We start from the raw sequence: 23,256 nt of genomic DNA, 5'->3' as shown, positions 1-23,256 counted from the left end.
CTATAGCCTATTGATGACTTGAGAAAGTTGCAAAAAGATGGCGCTCTGTTCCTTGTAGTGATCCTATTTTCACCCATCAGACTACTCTTGATTTAATCTCGTCTTTACTAATATGTCAAAACTGTTGGATTTAGAATGTCCCATTATCAAATGGGCAGGTGCATGGGCAGCGGGAAAAAAGACATGTAATCCGTACAGGCTGGTATAGCGAATGGAGGCCGCTTTCCCCCTGGTTCGTTTTTCAATCATGCTCCGGTTATTTCACGCCATGCATCAACCACTGTTTGAGAAGCATGCAGCCTCTCGCTGTGCGACAGGTGATATTCCGCCAAAGCTCTGTATGCCACGGGCTCGCCAACCCCGTTCCTGTAGCTACTCAATGCTTAATTTTGGAAACCAAAAAATCGGTTAGGGAACATTGATAGTAACATATTTTCACTACAAAACAGACTTTTCATTAAACCTGTTGACAGCACCTAAAATTCTCTATTACTGGGCTATTCAAAATCAAATAAATTCACTATAATTGTAGGCTAACTCTGTAAGCCTCCCTGCACAATCAATGAACTAACAGCATCGCCTAGACCTATTACATTCTCTCCCAGACTCATCGACAGAAAGTTTGCAGCATAGCGTAAGGCAACCAGTCCATCCAGCATGCATAATAATACAGGACACTCAAAGGCGGTTACTTGAATTTGTTTAATTTTGGAGTAGGCGATGTATTGTTTAACGGCACAATCATTTTAATTCCGTATTTTTTCATGCAAAAGCTCTAATATGCCTATGTGTTCGGTTCGAGGGACAGTAGAGCCCTGAGTACCAGGCCATTAGGACCAGTTGGTAGCTAGCAAGTCGGTTACTACCAACGCAGCTCCAGAGTGCATAAAAGGAGACATCATTCAACCATATAAAAAAATAAAGAGAGCGAGAGAGAAAGAGAGAGGGGTGTTAGAAAGAAAAATCTCTCCCCCTCTCTCGCCATAAAAAAAATATGTCTCGATTCATTAGCGACCCTCGCCATGGCGACACTTGGCGATGGACAGAGAGAGAGAGAGAGAAAGAGAGATAGAGGTGATGGAGGTAGAGAGCGGTAGAGGGAGGGTAATGGTCCATTCCCAAGCTCAGCAGCCATTAAAGGAGGAAATGAAATGAAGTGATGCCAGGAGGGCTGTGGCTGAGACAGAGGCCCTTAAAGACTTCACACACACACACCACACACACACACACACACACACACACACACACACACACACACACACACACACACACACACACACACACACACACACACACACACACACACACACACACACACACACACACACACACACACACACACACACACACACACACACACACACACACTCCAGTGGGAAAGACCGAGTATGAGGAGCCATTGGTGTAAGAGCGGAGGGGCACTTCTAGTGGGAGTCTGCTCCATAAAGAGACTATAAATCTCAGTAATAAAGCTATGAGATCCCCACCATGGAGGAGACTGTCTGGACCAAACACCATATACACACTGGAAATGAATGATGATGAAGCTGACATTGGACGTATAGGTAGAGGTGAGAGAGACAGACAAACAGACAGCCGAGAATAAGCATTGCATACAATCACACACACACACAAAGCCCTATTTATATTATATAGACCAGTGCATAGCTACTGACATACAAATAAACACACAGTCAAAATCATATTCTGTAACATCATCATCATACTACTGCATAGTGACAGAGGGGCAGAGGGACGGACAGATACACACACACTAACCAGATCTGTGGTATGATATATATATATATCTGTATAATACCATATATATATATATATACATACATACACAGACAAAAGTATGTGGACACCCCTTTAAATTAGTGGATTCGGCTATTTCGGCCACACCCGTCTCCGACAGGTGTATAAACTCAAGCACAGAGCCATGCAATCCTCACAGACAAACATTGGCAGTAGAATAGCCGTTCGTTACAGCTCAATGACTTTCAACGTGGCACCGTCATAGGATGCAGTTCATAAAATGTCTGCCCTGCTAGAGCTGCCCCGGTCAACTGTAAGTGCTGTTATTGTGAGGTGGAAACGTCTAGGAGCAAAAATGGCTCAGCCGCGAAGTGATAAGCCACACATGCTCACAGAACGGCACCGCCGAGTGCTGACAGCGTATCGGGTAAAAATCTTCTGTCCTCGATTGCAATACTCACTACAGTTCCAAACTGCCGCAGTAAGCAACGTCAGCACAATAACTGTTCGTCGGGAGCTTCATGAAATGGGTTTCCATGGCCGAGCAGCCGCTCACAAGCCTAAGATCACCATTCGCAATGCCAAGCGTCGGCTGGAGGGGTGTAAAGCTCGCCGCCATTCGACTCTGGAGCAGTGGAAACCCGTTCTCTGGAGTGATGAATCACGCTTCACCATCTGACAGTCCGACGGACGAACCTGGGTTTGGCGGATGCCAGGAGAACTCTACCTGTCCTTAGTTCCAGTGAAGGGAAACAGTTTGGGGAAGGGCCTTTTTTAGCATGACAATGCCCCAGTGCACAAAGCGAGGTCCATACAGAAATGGTTTTCCTGAGATCGGTGTGGAAGAACTTGACTGACCTGCACAAAGCCCTGACCTCAACCCCATTGTACACCTTTGAGATGAATTGGAACGCCGACTGCGAGCCAGGCCTAATCGCCCAACATTAGTGCCCAACCTCACTAATGCTCTTGTGGCTAAATGGAAGCAAGTCCTCACAGCAATGTTCCAAAATATAGTGGAAAGCCATCCCAGAAGAGTAGAGGCTGTTATGGCAGCAAAGGGGGGACCAACTCCATATTAATGCTCATGATTTTGGAATGAGATGTTCGACAAGTGTCCACATACTTTTGCTCATGCAGTGCATCTGTGATAGGATGAGGGTCCCAGGGTGATTTTAGTTTGAACCCAGTGTTTTCCTGTGTCTCACAGGACACATAGGCATGCCAGAGAGAAAGGGTTATCGTATGGAGTGGAGCCTAGACAACAGGGGAAAATAGAGGGGGAAAGAAAAGGAGAGGGAAAGACGAGGGCAATGGATAGATCGAGTGAGAGAGTGGGGGAGGACAGCAGAGGAAAGGATGAGAAAAGGACATGGGTGACCAATAGAGAGAAGGGAAGAAGGAGATATGGAAATAGTATTCTATCGCTCTCTCTCACACACACACACACACACACACACACACACACACACACACACACACACACACACACACACACACACACACACACACACACACACACACACACACACACACACACACGGTCAATGTCATACACCGACAAGATTCTCTGGAGCTCATCTCCACACAGTGGCATTCACAGCTCATAACCACACATCAATGTTAGATGGTTGTTGAGAGAGCTAGTGTACGGGAGGGAAGGAAGGGATGTAAAGAGAGGGAGAGAAAGAGAGGGATGGAGATAAAAGGAAAAGCTACTCCTCCTCCCCTAAAACCAGGTCCCACCGCACCCCTCTGATCCCTACTGTACCATCGCTCAGGAACAAGAACAGTGTGTTCCCTAGTGTGTGTGTGTGTGTGTGTGTGTGTGTGTGTGTGTGTGTGCGCGCACGTGTGTGTGAGAGAGCGTTAAAGAAAGAGAAAGAGAGAGAGGATTAAGTGGACGAGTGTACTCAGATTATTTAAGGATGAGGGAGCACAAATGTGAGTCAATGGCAATGCATGTCATGTGAATGTGTATGCAATGAGTGTGTGAGTGTGTGAGTCTGTGTGTGAGTGTGTGTGAGTCTGTGTGTGAGTGTGTGTGAGTCTGTGTGTGAGTGTGTGTGAGTCTGTGTGTGAGTGTGTGTCAGCTCCTTTGTTGTTGATAACATTGAGGTTAAATTTCATATATCTGGTGTTTCTGAGCCACGGATGTGCAGATTGACTGACAGGTTAACACTTTTTGGCTTGGCTAGCTAGCTTTTGTTTGAAAAATGCATCTGGACACAGTACCATGTTTCACCTGGCTGCCGATTCCAGATCTTTTGAGAACATCATGTGAGGAGTCGCCTGAAGCTTGAGAGTAAACAAGAGACAGTGGAATACAGCAGTGCTGGGGCAGATTGCTCGTATTGAGGACGACTGGCTACTATTCTAAACTTTGTGTGGTGAGCTTTCTGGCGCCCAGAGCTGATGAGGCATCAGCCAAGTGGTGATAAACAGACTGGAAGAGGAGTGGCTATAAGACTCAGGCTGGTTCCCAGACTTGCCCTCTACAAGATCATCAGCAGACTCCATCATCTAGCATCCTCTGTCCAGCTCTCTTCACTCAAGCCATGCACTGACCCTCTCTATCTGCAGAGGATGCAGCTTTCAAAGGCTTGGCCTCTATTGGTTGACCCGTCATGACATATTGCTTGTTTGTTAATTTGCTCTTGAAGCACTTTGAGATTCTATGAAAAGCGCTATAGAAATGTAATTAATTATTATTATGCGCTCGAGCATAAGTGTGTGTGTGTGTGTGTGTGTGTGTATCTCCCTTTCTAAATCGCGGGGACACTACTCGCACACGCTCACAATAGAGACACACTCTGTTACTGTGTCACTGGCTGCACAGATCCAACGACATAGAATAGAAGGCCGTCCATAGGGCCTTGTCTCTGTCCCTGCTCCACTCTCCACTCATCTCTATACGGAGCAGATTACCTGACAGTGAGATCAGTGATTTAACTTGACACCTCCACATCATTTACACAATAGTAGGCAAGTGCAGTGATGGCTGTAAACGGTCAGTTAACACGACAGGGGAAGCGGTTTAAAGTGCACTGTTAGTCACCATTGTAGGCTTTGTATGTACACAGTGTACAAAACATGAGGAACACCTGCTCTTTTCCCATGAGAGACTGGCCAGGTGAATCCAGGTGCAAGCTATGATCCCGTTATTGATGTCACTTGTTAAGTCCACTAAATCCAATCTGTGTAGATTAAAGAAGGTTAAATTAGGACCGTTAAGCTTTGAGACAATTGAGACAAGGATTGTGTACGTGTGTCATTCAGAGGGTGAATGGGCCGGACAAAAGATTTAAAGTGCCTTTGAACGGGGTATGGTAGTAGGTGCCAGGCGCACCGGTTGTGTGTCAAGACCTGCAACGCGGCTGGGTTTTTCACGCTCAACAGTTTCCCATGTGTATCAACAATGGTCCACCACCCAAAGGACATCCAGCCAATGGCAGGCCAGTGGTTGAAAACGGGTCATTGATGAAAAAGGGACAAAGGAGGCGGACACAAATTGTGCAGAGCAACACACGGGCGACAGTTAGTCAGCTGACAGTCCAGTACAACATTGGTGCTCAAAGACCCATAAAAGAATGCACAACTCCTCGTACCTTGAACCGAATGGGGGTATGACAGACGACAACCTCACAGAGTTCCACTTCTTTCAGCTAAAAACAAGAAACGGAGGTTGCAGATGGCTACGGAACGGAAAGACTGGACACTGGAGAATTGGAAAAACATTGCCTGGTCTGATGAATCCCGGTTCCTTCTGTTTCACGCTGATGGGAAGACTAGGGTATGGAGAAATGCCACGTGTCAACATTGAAGGCTGGTGGTGTGATGTGTTTTCACGGCAAACATTGGGCTCCATGATAAAAGTGGAGCAATGTCTAAATGCCACAGGATATCTGAACATCATTTCCAATCAGGTGCATCCCTTCATGACAGCAGTGTGTCCATTTGTGATTAGATTTTTTCAGCAGGATAATGCCCCATGCCACAAGGCTAGGATTGTCCAGGAATGGTTCCACGAACATGACAGTGAATTCAGCTTACTGCAGTGGCCTGCCCAGTAACCAGATCTCAATCCAATTGAGCATCTGTGGGATGAGACGGAGCGAGCTATTCAGAGCAGAGATCCACTACCAGCCAACTTGACACAACTGTGGGACGCATTGGAGTCAACATGGGCCAGCATCCCTGTGGAACGCTCTCGACACCTTGTAGAGTCCGTGCCCAATGCATTGAGGCTGTTCTGAGGGCAAAAGGGAGTGTAACTCTATATTAGGAAGGTGTTCCTAATGTTTTGTACACTCAGTGTAGATGATCGGCCTGAGGACATATGCACCACTCACACGTGGCGACATCCGATCGGCGTGAATGAGAGGGAATGAATAGCAACAGTGAAACATACTGCAGCAGTTGGTTTTCAGTTTGAATTCAATTCAACATGATTAATAATAACTCATGTTCGTATGCCTTTAAATCATACAGCTCTCAAGACATTTCCAGAACGGATACATTTGACGTATTAAAAAGCAATGGAATGCGTGAAACACAGGAGTGAGGTTTCAACCATCCTCATAGTACAAACAAAGAATAGGAGAACAATCAATCAAATGATTACATTCCTTCATGTCATGTGACTGACACCCCAGGGTATCGCGTCTTCTGCTTACCGTGAACGTGCCAAGCTGCTAACAAGGATTATTAACAGTGGACGGTATGCCTGACAATCCCTAAAAAATACATGTACCAGCTGAGATGACCTACTCAAGGAATATTAAACTGGAATTACAACTGAACAAGAGATATGGAAGGAGCTCGTGTTGTGAATGTGCCGTACATATTACATAGGAAATGGAGGGAAAATGTCTTGCAGGGTTACTCACTATGGCAGTGAGCGCTCATTGAAGACCTCGGTATAAAAATGTGTGAATATCGCCTGAAGGGACAATACGATTTCACTCCTTTGAGCAACAAAATGGCCGACTAAGGGTTAAAAGCAAAACATTCAAATGTCCAAAAAAGAAGAAAGGGAGATAGAGAACAGGCAAATAAAAGAACGGAACAGGGGCTGTGCAGACAGAACAGTCTCTGACCTAATTGGGCAGAGAGAGAGAGAGAAAAAGAAAGGAGGTAAGAGAAAGGAGAGAGAAAGAGAAGAGATGGGAAGAAAGAGAGAGAAGTGAGGAGAGAGAGAGAGAGAGAGAAAGACAGAGAGAAGCAACAAGGAGCAGCACATTTAAATGAAGCATTTGGGCACATTACATAACAAGGGAATGGGGGAGGGAGACAAAAGCCATCCTTCACTTCAAAGCGTGTTACACAATTTGTTTGTGAAGGGGGCGGAGTTGACGGGGGGGGGGGGGGGGCAGAGAGGGTGGCGGAGACAGATAACTAGGCTTCAGATATAATTATCGGTTCTGAACAGAGACACACTGTGTGTGTGTGTGTGTGTGTGTGTGTGTGTGTGTGTGTGTGTGTGTGTGTGTGTGTGTGTGTGTGTGTGTGTGTGTAATCTTCTACCATAAATTTGCCCCACAAATGTGTCTGTGTGTCTGAGTTTGTGTGAGTAAACTGTGTGTACGTGACTGCACAGACCAATCACATCAGATACATTTCACATCACTTCTTCTTCAGAGCTGATCTGATCGGTCAAAAGATCAGGTCGTGAAACGAAAAAGATCAGAATTGGGCCGCCTGTCTAAACGCAGCCTGTGTGTCTGACGCTGTACGTGATAACCTGTGTATGTACAAGCCTGTGTGTCCTCACATCTTTCACCTGAAATATCTCCCCTCCAGTTAGTGTCTGAGCAGAGCCAGAAAGAAACCAGAACATCGTGCGCAGAGTGAAGATATCTCTTTTGGAGTGTCACCCGGCTTTCACACAGACAATCCGGTTACAGGGTCTGTCTACACTGCTCTGCTCCTCTCCCCCCTATCTTTAGGACGCTGTCAAAACACACCAAGCCAACCCAAACTGAGCCAAGCTAGCAGAGCCGCCGAGACCTCGTTAGCCCAGGGAAATAATAGGAGTTGCGGCTCCATTCCACTTCAGAATTCAGCTAAATTCAGTTTCAGCATTGGGCTGCGTTCCATTTCAATTCAGGTATTGAAATGCCACCCATTGGAAATTCCATGTCTAATTGAGTTGATATTGCTATGACACCAGTGTCACAGAGAGAGAGAGAAAGAAAGGAGAGATAGATACAGAGAAAGCGAGAAAGAGAAGACCCTTCTGCCTCTCCTGAAAGTGGGGAATCTCTTCTCTGTCTGACATTGAAGGAGGGTGACTGCAAAAGGCAAATCCCCCTTTCCCTCCATCCATCCCCCTTTCCCTCCATCCATCCCCAGCTCTCGATATTGCATTTGGGAAAAGGTATCCATTATGTGAAGAGAGGGCGGGACGAGAGGCGTGGAGAGGAGAGGTGGAAGCGAGATGGAGAAAGGGAGGACAAGGAGAGAAAGGGAAGAGGGGAGGGAGGGAGTTGATGATAGATAGAAAGGATGAACTTTAATCAGTGCAGTGCCCGCGGCGCTTTTTAGGAGTGGAGGCGGGGGGAGGTGGGAGGCGGGGGGGAGGAGGCGGGGGGAGGAGGGTTTATTGGATCATTCGTCAGCCACCGCCGCATCATGTGGCCACGGTTTCCGCGACAACCCCGGGATTCCCACACAACAATCAGTCCTGGATAGACATAAGAGATTAGGCGGTGGGGGGAGATGAGGGAGAGGGGAGGGTGAAGAAAACCTCATCCTAAACCATCCCGCCCGTGGTTGTCACCTCGAGGGACGGCTGGAAAAGAGAGGACCTTCCTCTTTTTGAAAACAGGCCTGGGAACTATCTCTCGATTTCACACAGCATCATATATGACTGGACGGTGAACGTGTGTACAAATATACTGGAGCTCACTACAAAATGTGTGGGTGTGTGTGACTGAACCAGACACAAAAAAAGGACTATCTGAACTCAACCCAGCTGAGCCACGTGGGGCAGTGAACTACAATACACGGTGACATTCTAACTCAAGGTTAAACTGTCTTGGCTTACACAGTAAATACCTCCGACACACTGTAAACACAGGGTAACGGTGGTGTAATAAGCCCTGCAGAGAGCGAACTGCTGTGTGTACGACGTAGGGCGGGGGGGGGGGGGGGGGGGGGGGGTAGTCATGGTCTGATTAAGTTAAGCGTACAGAGAAAACCCAAAACAGAAGCTGGAAGTGTGGCATGGAGAGCCAAAACAGTGCCGGCTGTGTGTGTGTGTGTGTGTGTGTGTGTGTGTGTGTGTGTGTGTGTGTGTGTGTGTGTGTGTGTGTGTGTGTGTGTTCTGACTGAGGGAGAAGTGGAGCGACTCTGCCTTGAAGGGTTTACACTGTCATTAGAGCCGTCTTATTAAAACAGACCCCCTTCCACATCCTACAGTAATGTAACGTCCACAGCTATGCACTCAAGCAGTGTGTGTGTGTGTGTGTGTGTGTGTGTGTGTGTGTGTGTGTGTGTGTGTGTGTGTGTGTGTGTGTGTGTGTGTGTGCAAAAATGCATGTGGGTGCGCTGGTGTAAACAAACAAAATGTGTTATTACACTGTGCCCAGTGGCATTGTTCTGGGCATTGCATTACCATGCATACAGGCACATCCTTCCACACGTGAGTGCATTTGAATTCTAACGCAAAGGGAACCCTTTCAAATGAACACACCGCACTACGTCAATGTAATCTCTATGTAGCCAGCGTTCCAAACTGATCCATGATAAAAAATGTATGCATGCATGACTGTTAGTCGCTTTGGCTAAAAACTCCTGCTAAATGGCATATATTATTTCCCATTAAGAACAGTATGCACGTGAAAGGAAAACGGAGTACATACCAATTAGAACAAACCATAATAGCCTGTCCTTGAGGAGTGCCATTAGCATCCTGTACCATTAGCATCCTGTACCATTAGCATCATGTACCATTAGCATCCTGTACCATTAAAATGCACTCCATATATAATAGTTAGGACAAGGAGTTTTTCTGGGAAAGATCTGATCCGTCCACTTCATAGAAAGACAGGTGGAGAGAGAGAGAGAGAGAGAAGAGTGGAGGGAAGAGTTAGGGTTAGATATAGAGATAAAGAGAGAGAGAGAGAGAGCGATAAAAGAGTGGAGGGAAGAGTTAGGGTTAGATATAGAGATAAAGAGAGAGAGAGAGCGATAAAAGAGTGGAGCGAAGAGTTAGGGTTAGATATAGAGATAAAGAGAGAGAGAGAAGAGTGGAGGGAAGAGTTAGGGTTAGATATAGAGATAAAGAGAGAGAGAGAAGAGTGGAGGGAAGAGTTAGGGTTAGATATAGCGATAAAGAGAGAGAGAGAAGAGTGGAGGGAAGAGTTAGGGTTAGAGATAGAGATAAAGAGAGAGAGAGAAGAGTGGAGGGAAGAGTTAGGGTTAGATATAGAGATAAAGAGAGAGAGAGAAGAGTGGAGGGAAGAGTTAGGGTTAGAGATAGAGATAAAGAGAGAGAGAGAAGAGTGGAGGGAAGAGTTAGGGTTAGATATAGAGATAAAGAGAGAGAGAGAGAAGAGTGGAGGGAAGAGTTAGGGTTAGAGATAGAGATAAAGAGAGAGAGAGAAGAGTGGAGGGAAGAGTTAGGGTTAGATATAGAGATAAAGAGAGAGAGAGAAGAGTGGAGGGAAGAGTTAGGGTTAGAGATAGAGATAAAGAGAGAGAGAGAAGAGTGGAGGGAAGAGTTAGGGTTAGAGATATAGAAAGAGAGCCTTTTGACTTTTTGTCTTTCTTTAATGGAACATTCTCATTTCATTAAAACCTCACCACCCTCCCCTTAAAATAAAACAACAAAATATATCCTGTACTGCAGTACTGCATACATGTACCATACACACCTTGCTCTCTACCCCATGACACAAAACAACACCACACATCACAATAACCAAAACCTCCCCAATTCTACAACCGTATATCCAAAACATCTTCCCCAGCTATACAGACAGCCCCCCCAACACACCATATCTCCTGAAACATCTCCACGCTTTTTTATCATTTTATAGAACTCAAATTCAACCCTCAGGCGCGCAGAGACCATCCCATTACACAATAGTAAAGGGTCTGTTATCCCCCCCACCTTGGACCCGGTTCCTCCTTTTTAGCCAAAGAGTCAACTTTGCCTGAGCAAACAGAAAATTCAACAACACACATTTGGCCTTCTCATTATTTGAATACCTGTACCTCATTATAAACATCCCAACAGTAAGAACCATCCTCAACCTCTCACACAGACGTTCCAACAGAGACATTAAGGGCATTATCCTGGCGCACACAGCAAACACGTTACAAAAAGGACTGCCACCCCTGCACTAAAATTTGTCCCACGGCTCAACACACTTGCCCTTTTCCACCTGAGCCCCCAATCGACTTCATTCACCACATCACTATGGGTCTCCTGCAGAAACAACACCTGTATTTTGGGGGGTTTTACACGTTCACCCAACACACTCCTCTTTCCCGCATCTCTGGCGCCATTTATATTAAGCGAGCCTACCCAAAGAGTCTCCATAACAGACAGACAGACAGACAGACAGACAGACAGACAGACAGACAGACAGACAGACAGACAGACAGACAGACAGAAAAGAGTGGAGGGAAAGGGTTAGGTTTAGAAATAGAAATATAGAAAGAGGGAGAGAGAGAGGAGAGAAAGAAAGAAAAAGGTTAGGTATAGAAGTATATATATATATAGAGAGAGAGAGAGAGAAGGAAAGAAAGAGAGAGAGCGAGAGGGAGAGCGAACGAGAGAGAAAAGAGTAGAGGGAAAGGGTTAGAAAGAGATATAGAAAGAGGGAGAGAAAGAAAGAAGAGAAAAGAGTGGAAGGAAAGGGTTAATATATATATATATATATATAAGAGAGAGAGAAAGAGAGAGATAAAGAAAGAGAGAGAAAGAGAGAGAGAGACATAGAAAGAGCGAGAGAGAGAGAGAAAGGAGAGAAAGAAAGAGAGAAAGAAAGAAAGAAAGAAAGAAAGAAAGAAAGGAGTGGAGAGAAAGGGTTAGGATTAGAAATAGAGATATAGAAAGAGGGCGAGAAAGAAAGAAAACCAAAATATATTTCTGGATACCACATTCACTCACTGTAAAAGGCATCAATCTAGCAGTTAAAAACATCAACTATATATTCAGGCAAAAAGCAAAAGAAGCACAACTGAAATTGATAAAAAACAAAACAAAAAAACACCACAGATGACAAGGTTTGATGCAGATTGTAAAATTATAAGGAAAAAACTTAGAACACTATCCAACCAAAAGCACAGAGACACAAATACGCCTAAATTGCTGTGAGACTTTAAAACTCTATAAACGTACCCTCAGAACCAAAAAAGCACAGTACAACAGCAAGCAGCTGACACTAATTGAGGAGTCCATAAACACAAACGACTTCTGGCAAAATTGAAAAAAATATATATAACTCAAAACAAGAGGAATTAGCGATACAAAATGGTGACATATTGACAACCCATTTTAAAACACTCTACAACACCGTTCAAATTGACACAAAAGCAGAGCAATACCAAATTCATGAGAAGTTGAATGGATTAGAAAAAGCTAGAAAGGACAATCAAAATCCATTCGACTCCCCAATTACTGACCATGAGCTCTTTAAGAAACTTCAGGCCCTCAAATTTAAAAAAAAGCATGCGGACCTGACAGCATCCTAAATGAGATGCTCAAACTCACTAGTGCAACATTCAAATTGGCTATATTAAAACTGTTTAGTGTGATCCTGAGTGTAGGTTATTTCCCTGACATTTGGAATCAAGGACTCATAACCCCAATCTTTAAGCACAGAGACAAATTGGACAGAGAGACAAATTGGACAGAGACAAATTGGACAGAGAGACAAATTGGACAGAGAGACAAATTGGACAGAGAGACAGAGAGAGCGAGAGCGAGAGCGAGAGCGAGAGAGAGAGAGAGAGAGAGAGAGAGAGAAAGAAGAGTGGGGGGGAAGGGTTAGGTTTAGAAATAGAAATACAGAGAAAGGGAGAGAGAGAGAAAAGAGCAGAGGGGAAGGGTTAGGGTTAGATATAGAGATATATATAGAGAGTGGGAGCTAAGTGAAGAGAGAGAATGGAGATAGTAAATTGAAGAGAGAAAGTGGTTTTACTAGACTTTTCGGCTACACATATTACTGCAATGTAAACTTCCAAACTTGTCACGTCCTCCACCTCCGGAAGTAGAGTACGACACTCGCCAGCCTCTAAGCAGGGCAGTGTAAACACAATTGCCTCGTTGAGCCAAAACTGTTACAGTAAAAATGTAACAAATTAAAATGTACAGACATTTTCCTTATACGTTCTATTGAATTTGTAACCTGTAATTGTCGTAACAGCTTGTGACATTCTGAAATTGTCCCCATAGCCTTAAGTCTCAGCAGTGTTGTTGTTGTCGTCGCTGCTTGACTGAACTGAGCCACCGATACCCAGGCAAGAAGCAACTCCCCAGAGAATTATGAACGTTTTCAGTCACAATTAGCTTTTACCTCATAAGGACTTCCATTGATATAGGTCAAAAGACGCCCGGTTTGTTCAAAGGTAACTGTAATACGCTAGCGTAAGCCTTAAGAGCGACCATCTCGCTGCTAGATAGACGCTCCAAGGATTACACTAGCTCACGTTAGCTGGCTGTGTAGCCTGCATTATAACATGAATGTCACCGTGCGAAAACGCAACTGTACTTTTCTATTCCAATGGGAGGGGTAAACGTTCACTATTAATATGCTAACTGTTACTTGATCATGACGCGCGATGTTCGTTAGCTGGACGGCGTCGGCTATGTAGTGTCAGCTAACCGAATGTGTTCCCGGACAAGGAAAGAAACCCTTTGCCTTCACATGCTCGTGATTTGTTGCGGAATTCAAGAGTGCGACACGTTTTAGGAGAAAAGCCACTCGGATTGTTTAACAGCTAGTCAAATTGGAGCCGCGGACCGAGAACGAGGCGTTGCCGGCCGTAACGAAAAGGTACGGCGAGGACGTAGTATGAAATGGAAAAGTAGATCTCTCTCGTCACTCTGATCCTCAGGACTCTCCTTCTCTCGTAGTGGGAATAGGGCCTAAGTCTAACAGTAGTGTGTTGTCGTCAGTGTGAGAGAGAGCTCTTTTTGAGCTGAGCAACATCAAAAGCTCGGCGCGAGTCCCAGTGGGCCTGGGGAGGAAGTCTAGATGATAACACCAGTGTTTGCCAGTGTGTGTGTGTGTGTGTGTGTGTGTGTGTGTGGTGATAAAGGAAAGAGACAGTCTTTCCTGTTGCACAGGCAGCGAGATGAGGGGGAGAGCTGATCTCACCTTTATACACGATAGGGGGTTCCTCCCTAGAGGGGACACTCACTGGACTGGCCAAATATCACTCTCTCACACACACACACGCTTCCGTGCAAACACAAACACAACACACACACGCTTGAGTACACACAGGACATCCAGCCAACTTGACAACTGCGGGAAGCATTGAAGTCAACATGGGCCAGCATTCCTGTGGAACGCTTTCGACACCTCGTGAGAGAACTCAATATTAGGATGGTGTTCCTAATGTTTCGTCCACTCAGTGAAAGTCTGTGTGGTGTGTGTGAGGGAGATGAGAGGGGGAGACGGACAGGGGATGATCGAAAACGAGGGAAGATAATGAGGGACAGGGGAGGGAGAGAGAGAACAAAACAATGAGGTTATTAAGAGGGAGAGAAAGTGAGAGACACAGGAAAGACCATAAAACAGATAGAGAAATGATATATAATAAGCAACTTAGTCATGCGTGCCTACATTTTACATAGGTTGGTCCCGGGAATCGAAACCCACTACCTTTGCATTACAGGCGCCATGCTCTACCAACTGAGATACAAAGGACGAGAGAGACATACATAAGATGACATTTGTACACTGTGAGTGTAATATTTACTGTTCATTTGTATTGTTTATTTCACTTTTGTATATTATCTACTTCACTTTCTTTGGCAATGTTAACATATGTTTCCCATGCCAATAAAGCCCCTTGAATTGAATTGAGAGAGAGCGAGGCAGAGAGAGAGAGAGAGAGAGAGAGAGAGAGAGAGAGCGAGGCAGAGAGAGAGAGACAGAGAGAATGGCTGAGCTAGCTGTTGTACGGAGTGCTGGATGGAGCTGTAGAAGCATTGCAGCTCGAGTCAGTTGACTTGATCCTGCTGGTGCAAGGTCTGTCAGTGAAAGACCGATACATGTGAATGAATATGTCTGGTCGCCTGTGGGTACACTACACTGCAGGTTGAATGGGTTTGGAAAAATACACTGACGTGCCTGTACGATTTTGTCCTTGTGAGTTCAGTGTGAGAGTGTATTTTGGTGTGTTCTTGTATACACGTGTCCGTTTGATTCTGGATTTGTCTGTGTGAGTCCGTGATTGGGAGTGTGTGTGTGTGTGTGTGTGTGTGTGTGTGTGTGTGTGTGTGTGTGTGTGTGTGTGTGTGTGTGTGTGTGTGTGTGTGTGTGTGTGTGTGTGTGTGTGTGTGTGTGTGTTCTTGGGAGAATGGAAATTAGAACAAAGTTGAAATTAGAACAGACTGGAAATCCTCCCCTCTCTACATGCCTGGCAAGATAGATGACTACACAGCCTGACCGCCAAGGGACAAAGGGACTCCCTCTTTATCTTTCTCCCTCTTTCTCCCACTCTCGTTCCCTTTCTCTCACTTTACCAACTCCGTATTTTTCTTGCTATCCTGTCGTTCCCCCTCTTCCTCTTCTCCACTCTCCTGTGAGAGCCCCTCCTGTGGCCCGGTGCGGTAGATGTTATCAGAATGTGATAACGTAATTCACTCCAGAGACAGACGGGACAGTGCTTCTCTCCAGCAGAGAGGAGAGGACGTTGGAGTGAATCTCTGGATTGTCTTGACATTCCAGTTTACAATCCTGCCGTTCCCAGGGAACTAAACATATTTTGGCGTGGCGAAACGACATCCACAGAGGTTATTTGAGGATAAACACACACACATGCTTGCACACACGCACGCACGCACACTAGACCTACATAGGAGCTCACTCATGCACTCCTTCCACAAACAGAAAGACAGAAACATGTTCTAGAAGCATGTGTGTACACACCCATTCCCAATGCCACACCTGACTCGGACAGCGTACTGCTATTTGGCATTGATTGGGGCATATCGCTGGCGTACAGCCAAGCACCTTGGAAGAGGCTTACCTCTCACCGTGGCGAAGCCCTAACCCTGGAGAAACAGCCGTGTCAGGCTGCTATCGGCCTCCAAAGCAATGGTCTGCCATGAAAGTGACGTAGGCATCTATAATAAGAAAGAGAGAGAAGATATTAGCTTTAGTCTGCACTGCTCAACTGCTTCTGGGCTCCTTCGTCTCAGTGTCCTAATCCTTGCCGTAATCTCACATGGTCACTTCCGCTTGGGCAGGGGTTCTCCCTCTCAGCAGAGATTTCGAGCCAAACGTGCACTTCTCTTATTTGGACAGACTCCACAAGAGTCTTTCTCCCTCCCTTCCTCTATCCCTACTTCCCTCCCCCCCTCCCTCATCTGTATAGCTGTATGACATCATAACTACACTGAACAAAAATATAAATGCAACATGTTAACAGCTCATATATGGACATCAGTCAATTGAAATAACTTCATTATGTCACAATCTTTGGATTTGACATGACTGGGAATAGAGACATGCATCGGTTGGTCACAGAAACCTTTAAAAAAAAATAGGGATGACCACCACTTGCCTCATGCAGCGCAACACATCTCCTTCACATAGAGTTGATCAGGATGTTGATTGTGGCCTGTGGTTGGTTGCTTCACTCCTCTTCAATGGCTGTGCGAAGTTGCTGGATATTGGCGTGAACTGGAATACGCTGTCGTACATGTCGATCCAGAGCATCCCAAACATGCTCAATGGGTGACATGTCTGGTGCGTATGCAGGCCATGGAAGAACTGGGACATTTTCAGCTTCCAGGAATTGTGTACAGATCCTTGCGACATGGGGTCCGTGTATTATCATGCTGAAACCTGATGTGATGGCGGTGGATGAACGACACGACAATTGGCCTCAGGATCTCGTCACGGTATCTCTGTGCATTCAAATTGCCATCGATAAAATACAATTGTGTTCATTGTCCGTAGCTTAAGCCTTCCCCATACCATAACCCCACCATGGGGCACTCTCTTCACAACATTGACATCAGCAAACTGCTCGCCCACAAGACACAATGCACGCTGTCTGCCATCTGCCCGGAACAGTTGAAACTAGGATTCATCTGTGAAGAGCACACTTCTCCAGCGTGCCAGTGGCCGTCGAAGGTGAGCAATTATCCACTGAAGTCGGTTACGACGCCAAACTGCAGTCAGGTCAAGACCCTGGTGAGGATGACGAGCACGCAGAAGAGCTCCCCTGAGACAGTTTCTGACAGTTGGCGCTGGCTGGTATCAGATGATCCCACAGGTGAAGAAGTCGGATGTGGAGGTCCTGGGCAGGCGTAGTTACACGTGGTCTGCGGTTGTGAGGCCTGTTGAACGTACTACCAAATTCTCTGAAATGAGATTGGAGGTGGCTTATTGTAGAGAAATTAACCAATTGCACGTGTAACGGATGTGAAATGGCTAGCTAGTTAGCGGTGGTGCGCGCTAATAGCCTTTCAATCGGTTACGTCACTTGCTCTGAGACCTTGAAGTAGTGGTTCCCCTTGCTCTGCAAGGGCCGAGGCTTTTGTGGAGCGATGGGTAACGATGCTTCGTGGGTGACTGTTGTTGATGTGTGCAGAGGGTCCCTGGTTCGCGCCCGGGTCGGGGCGAGGGGACGGACTAAAGTTATACTGTTACACACGCTCCCTCAAAACTTGAGACATCGGCGGCGTTGTGTTGTGTGACAAAACTGCAGATTTTAGAGTGGCCTTTTATTGTCCCCCATTGATCGTGCTGTTTAATCAGCCTCTTGATATGCCACACCTGTCAGGTGGATGGATTATCTTGGCAAAGGAGAAATGCTCACTAACAGGGATGTAAACAGATATGTGAGAAATAAGCTTTTTGTGTGTATGGAACATTTCTGGGATCTTTTATTTCAGCTCATGAAACCAAGACTTTACCTGTTGCGTTTATACTTTAGTTCAGTGTACTATACGAGGCAGATAGGAGGGTGGCAGAGAACTAAAAAAAGACAGAAATAAGGGAGTAGGGAGAGAGAGAGGGTGTGTTGAATCTCCTTCTCGTACTAATGTCAATTGCATCTGAGAGGAGTGTGAGGGGAATGGGAGGGGGCAGGGAGACGGTGTGTGTGTGTGTGTGTGTGTGTGTGTGTGTGTGTGTGTGTGTGTGTGTCCGGGTTTAAAGGATGCTATCCTCTAATACCCTTGCTAGCTGCAGGCCCTTTCATCATAACCGGTTTGTTACTGTTTGTGACTGTGTGTGTAGGCCTACAGTATGAATATCATGGTTTTGTTTCTTGACCGTAACTGAGTCCACACTGTGTGTGGTTTTCTCCCCTGCTCCCTGGGCTGTGGTAATGACGTAGGATTGTTTTCTCTGTCAAATAAATGCTATGAAAGAGTTAGGCTGGAGCGCCAACCCCAGACACTAGCTAACAAATGACTCAGTCAGGCTGAGATATCGAACCCACTCTTCTCTCAGACAACTAAAGTACACTCACAGATGACTATCTACACTCTCAGTATGTGTGTGTGTGTGTGTGTGTGTGTGTGTGTGTGTGTGTGTGTGTGTGTGTGTGTGTGTGTGTGTGTGTGTGTGTGCCATAGACTTAGATAGACCACTCATCTTTGTATCTGTCCCATTATGGCGTCTGTGAGAGTACGGGCAGCACCATAGAGGCCATCTCCATTTTGAAGGCAAATTTCTTTGTCTACTACTTCCATGAGTTGGTAAACAACCTGAGAGGGGTGCATACTGCCACCTGGAGGGTGTTGTTTGAACAGGTATAAAGTCAAGGTTAGCGATTTACTGCCGCCTGCAGTTATGAAATGTTTGCTCGCGAGCATAATTCATTGGCTGATCCCTCCCGATGACCCGGATGGAATCATGTGATCCTTACATAGCACATAGGAAGTCACACCCAGATGACTACTTCAAACTGGTGGACGCCCTCAATGTTAATGTCCATGCAAAACGGGTTCTTTCCGAGTAGTGATCTCTATCCATCTCTATGACACACACACACACACACACACACACACACACACACACACACACACACACACACACACACACACACACACACACACACACACACACACACACACACACACACACACACACACACACACACACACACACACACACACACACACACACACACACACACACACACACACACACACACACACTCCAGCTGTAACCCAGCAGAAGTTTTCTGAGCCTCTGATAGCATGAGAACACTGGAGTACAGGAGGAGAGGAGGAGGAGAGGACAGCTTTACCCCCCCCCCCCCACACACACACACACACACACACACACACACACACACACACACACACACACACACACACACACACACAGTGTTACAGTCTCAGGAGGAACATGCATTGACATGATCCATTCACTCATATACTGTGTAAATCCCCAAATAATCCTCTCTACCAGATAAACACACACACACACACACACAAAGGACAAATATGCAGTAAATATAAAGAACACACTGACACACATATCATAACCCCCACACACATAATCATATCCTATATAAATACTTCATTTTCGTGGTTGAACGTACCAGTAAGTGAAAAGCCTCTTACATGACTAGCATAGATTACACACAACACAGAGCCACGCAGTCTTCCTACACTTGGAAACACATAGACAAACGCATCATGAGCAGGCCTAGGAGCTGTGACTCAACGAACGAGTACAATAACATGTGCAGACAGAGAATGGGTCTTGCGGGTCTGTCTGATCAGCTACATACTCGCCCTCCCTTCCCCCTCTCCATCTCCATCATACAGAGGCGGAAAGACAGAGAATGTAATTTCTCTGTCAGCTCACTAACCACCACCCTATCTCCATAGCATCCCTGCTCCCCCGCTAGCTCACAAACAGTATGCTCCGCTACTGCTGGCCCACATTTACATCTGAGTCGTTTTTAGCAGACGCTCCAGAGCGACTGACAGGAGCAATGAGGGTTAAGTGCCTTCCACAAGGGCACATTGAAAGATTTGTTCACCTAGTCGGCTCGGGATTCAAACCAGCGACCTTTCTGTTACTGGCCCAACGCTCGTAACCGCTAGGCTACCTTCCTTCGGGGCCTAGAGCTACGCGGCTAAAAAGTCCCAAATACACAGATGAAACCCCAACTATCACCGCAGACATCCGAGAGCTCCGCTTTCTTTTTCAGAGATAGTCATGTTGTGAACGGTCCTGGGACAACAAACGGAGGGATAGCCTATAGTCTGGTTTCAGCCCCTCTTCTCTTTTCATTTCTCCTCAGCTGGACAAATCGGCAAGAACGTGAGTTAGCCTCTTGAAAGACACAGTGTTGGGCCAGACCAGCTATTTAGCCTCGTTAGCCTCCGCCGCAACAAACAACGGCTAAGCCTACAGACATATTGATACCCAATGTTTTGTCGTAGACCATGTGAGTATGGGTAAGCCTATAAAGGTGTTTGCAACCACGCCAAATACAGTTACTGAGAGTTTAGCCTTTCCATAGCCTCGCTAACGCCTTAGCCATTTTACTAAGAAGATATCTTGAAAAGCCGCATCATAACAAGAGTCAACTCAGACATTACAGCTCATTTCGCGAAACAACAGACATGAAAGACATGACCTGTGTACAATCGGGCTTGATTAAAGTGTCTGATTGGTGTCTAAGTGTTTCAAAGTGTTTCTCGCGTTGGCCGCTTTGAGACGATGTGAGGCTTTGAAGTCAGCCACGCAGTGGAGCACACGATGACACATCAAAAGAAGAGGAGAAGAGAGGCGAGTGACACGAGACAATGCCACCGATTGTAGTCTGTTAAAACTGAAAAAGCATTGGTTGTCTGTGAATTTAGTTAACAGAGCAGCCATTCCTTGAGTCCACAAGGGCCAGTGGACATCTGCAAGATCTCTGCCTTTGGGAGAAGACATTCTTTATGCACTACATAACCTAAAATATGTGGACACCTGCTCATCTCATTCCAAAATCATGGGCATTAATATGGAGCTGGTCCCCCCTTTGCTGCTGTAAGAGGCTCCATTCTTCAGGGTGGCCTACCACTTTGCGGCTGAGCCGTTGTTGCTCCTAGACGTTTCCACTTCAAAATAACAGCCCTTACAGTTGATCTTGGCAGCTCTAGCAGGGCAGAAATTTAACAAACTGACTTGCTGGAAAGGTGGCATCCTATGACAGCATCACGTTAAAAGTCACTGAGCTTTCAGTAAGGCCATTCTACTGCCAATGTTTGTCTATGGGGATTGCGTGGCTGTGTGCTCAATTTTATACACCTGTCAGCAACGAGTGTGGCTGAAATAGCCAAATCCAGTCATTTGAAGGGGTGTCCACATACTGTTGTTTATATAGTGTATCACTGGAGCTTCCTGGGTAAAAAATACATGTGAATATCTCAAATGAACATCTTAGAATAGAAATGTCACACTATAAACTATTTGTCACCAGTCTTGAAAGCTAGAGGCCAGGCAGACAAGGCTACCTTTGGTTGCCAACAACAAAACACCTGAACAACTCAACATATTTATACGAACTGAACCACTTGGAGATATCTGTATTTGTCTAATTCTGAGAAAGAGAGAGAGAAAAAAAAGAAGGAAAATCAACTGTAAGTGTTGCTTCAATGCCTATGGCAACAACAACAAAAAGGAGAAAGACCTTGTTTGCTTTCAGAGTGTCCTGCAAGTCTCATCTCTCTGTTATCTGGGCATATTCCCCACAGGCTGGGTGACGGCTTATCAGTCTGATGGTGTTTCTACAAACACACACACACACACACACACACACACACACACACACACACACACACACACACACACACACACACACACACACACACACACACACACACACACACACACACACACACACACAACTACGCAAACGCATGCAGACACACACACTCTCTCTCTCGTCCCCTCACTCATTCCTGTTGTAAATGGTGACCGCATCAGATAATGAGTGTGCTCTACCTCAGTGCCACTGGCCGTCGATTCATTGGCGTCTAACTCCCCTCCTGGCTATCTCCCTAAAGCAGATTGATGAAGGAGAGGAAACATAATGCTGAATATTATCTAGATTGAAGACAAGACACACCCTCACCACACACACACACACACAGTCCCCACCGAGACGGCTCACAATCCCAAATGATGTCACCCCTCGGGGAAAGAGAAACATTCGATTAGCTCGTTAGCCTGATGAGTTAATTGTTCTCCTATCAGCAGGCTAAGTCTACAGATGGTCGCCGAGGGGTGATGGCTAAGACCTCTCCTGTCAAACCACAGTACAGCACATGCCTCCAAGGCTGTGAAACATCCCCAAATTAGCCCTTAAATGTACATCAAAGAAAACAATGAGAAATTGTAAAGAGAACCATGGAACACGATGCGCCTCTGGACACTGTGTCTGGACACGCTGCTCTCTTTTAAAGAATCCCTCCTCTATAATGTCATAAAGTCATGACCCCAAAATGGCCGGCCAGTTAGCGCTGAAACCCACTGTGTCGCCTGCTGACTGTGCACCACGCAACAGAGACCAGACGAGAGGTCAGCCAGACCTACGGCCTCTCATTGGCGATCTTACGGGGCTATTCCCAGCAGTCCTGTGGGCGACCCATGGAGTCTCTCTCTCTCCCCTCAGCGGAAGAGCAGGTCGCGAAGGACAGGCTTGTGTCAGCAGATCACCTGAGGCCCGTCAGAGTCACCATCAGGCCACCATCACCCCCCATGTGACCGTCAGCGAGGCGCAGAAGGGCAACAGGAGGCAAATGTTATAGGATATGTTCCACTAACGGCCGAGGGGTCGACGGCAACATAAACACCATTCGCTGACAAAGACAGCGACAGCAACGTACCATTCGTCGCGTTCAAAGCCTTTTAAAAAGACGTTTCCCCATAAGAGTTCCTCTTGTTATTTCAAAGTAATGGCGTTTCGAAGAATCGATGTGAATTCCCCCCTAACAACATGCTTACTCATTCCTCCCTCATGTAACGATACCGTGGAAAACACGCGGTTTGTTTATACACCCACACACACACACGCCCACACACACGCGTGCACAACCATTATGCAAGCCCCCCCTTATATCAGTTCACCACATCTCTATGCAGCTTTGAGGCAAAGCAGACATTTCTCATGGAGAGGAAGTAGGGTTATACAGTACGTGACTGACCTGGTTGGCATTTGAAGCCTGAGCGGTGCGGTGACATTGGGCTGGGGATATGATGTGGGATGGGATGAGGAGCGGCTGGTATAATGAGCTCATAACCGTGAATCATGGGAAGAAAGCCGAGGGTAACATTTAGAGCT

At 46.1% G+C, this 23,256-nt stretch overlaps 1 protein-coding gene across 2 annotated transcripts in view; it reads right to left on the bottom strand.

Annotated features, from left to right (window-relative positions):
• LOC120034730 (retinoic acid receptor alpha-like) overlaps window positions 1–23,256 on the bottom strand; it is a 156,684-nt gene that overhangs the window by 123,592 nt on the left and 9,836 nt on the right. For both annotated transcript variants that reach the window (XM_038981344.1, XM_038981336.1), the window contains exons 2-3: window positions 23,120–23,256; window positions 15,976–16,072 (exon numbers count right to left, since the gene is read on the bottom strand). The exon at window positions 23,120–23,256 is cut by the window's right edge. The gene's annotated coding sequence lies outside the window, so the exon portion shown is untranslated. The remainder of the gene's footprint in view (window positions 1–15,975; window positions 16,073–23,119) is intronic.

Source organism: Salvelinus namaycush, chromosome 3 (genome assembly GCF_016432855.1).
Source record: "Salvelinus namaycush isolate Seneca chromosome 3, SaNama_1.0, whole genome shotgun sequence".
Classification (NCBI taxonomy): Eukaryota; Metazoa; Chordata; class Actinopteri; order Salmoniformes; family Salmonidae; genus Salvelinus; species Salvelinus namaycush.
This window is presented reverse-complemented; position numbering and strand designations above follow the sequence as displayed.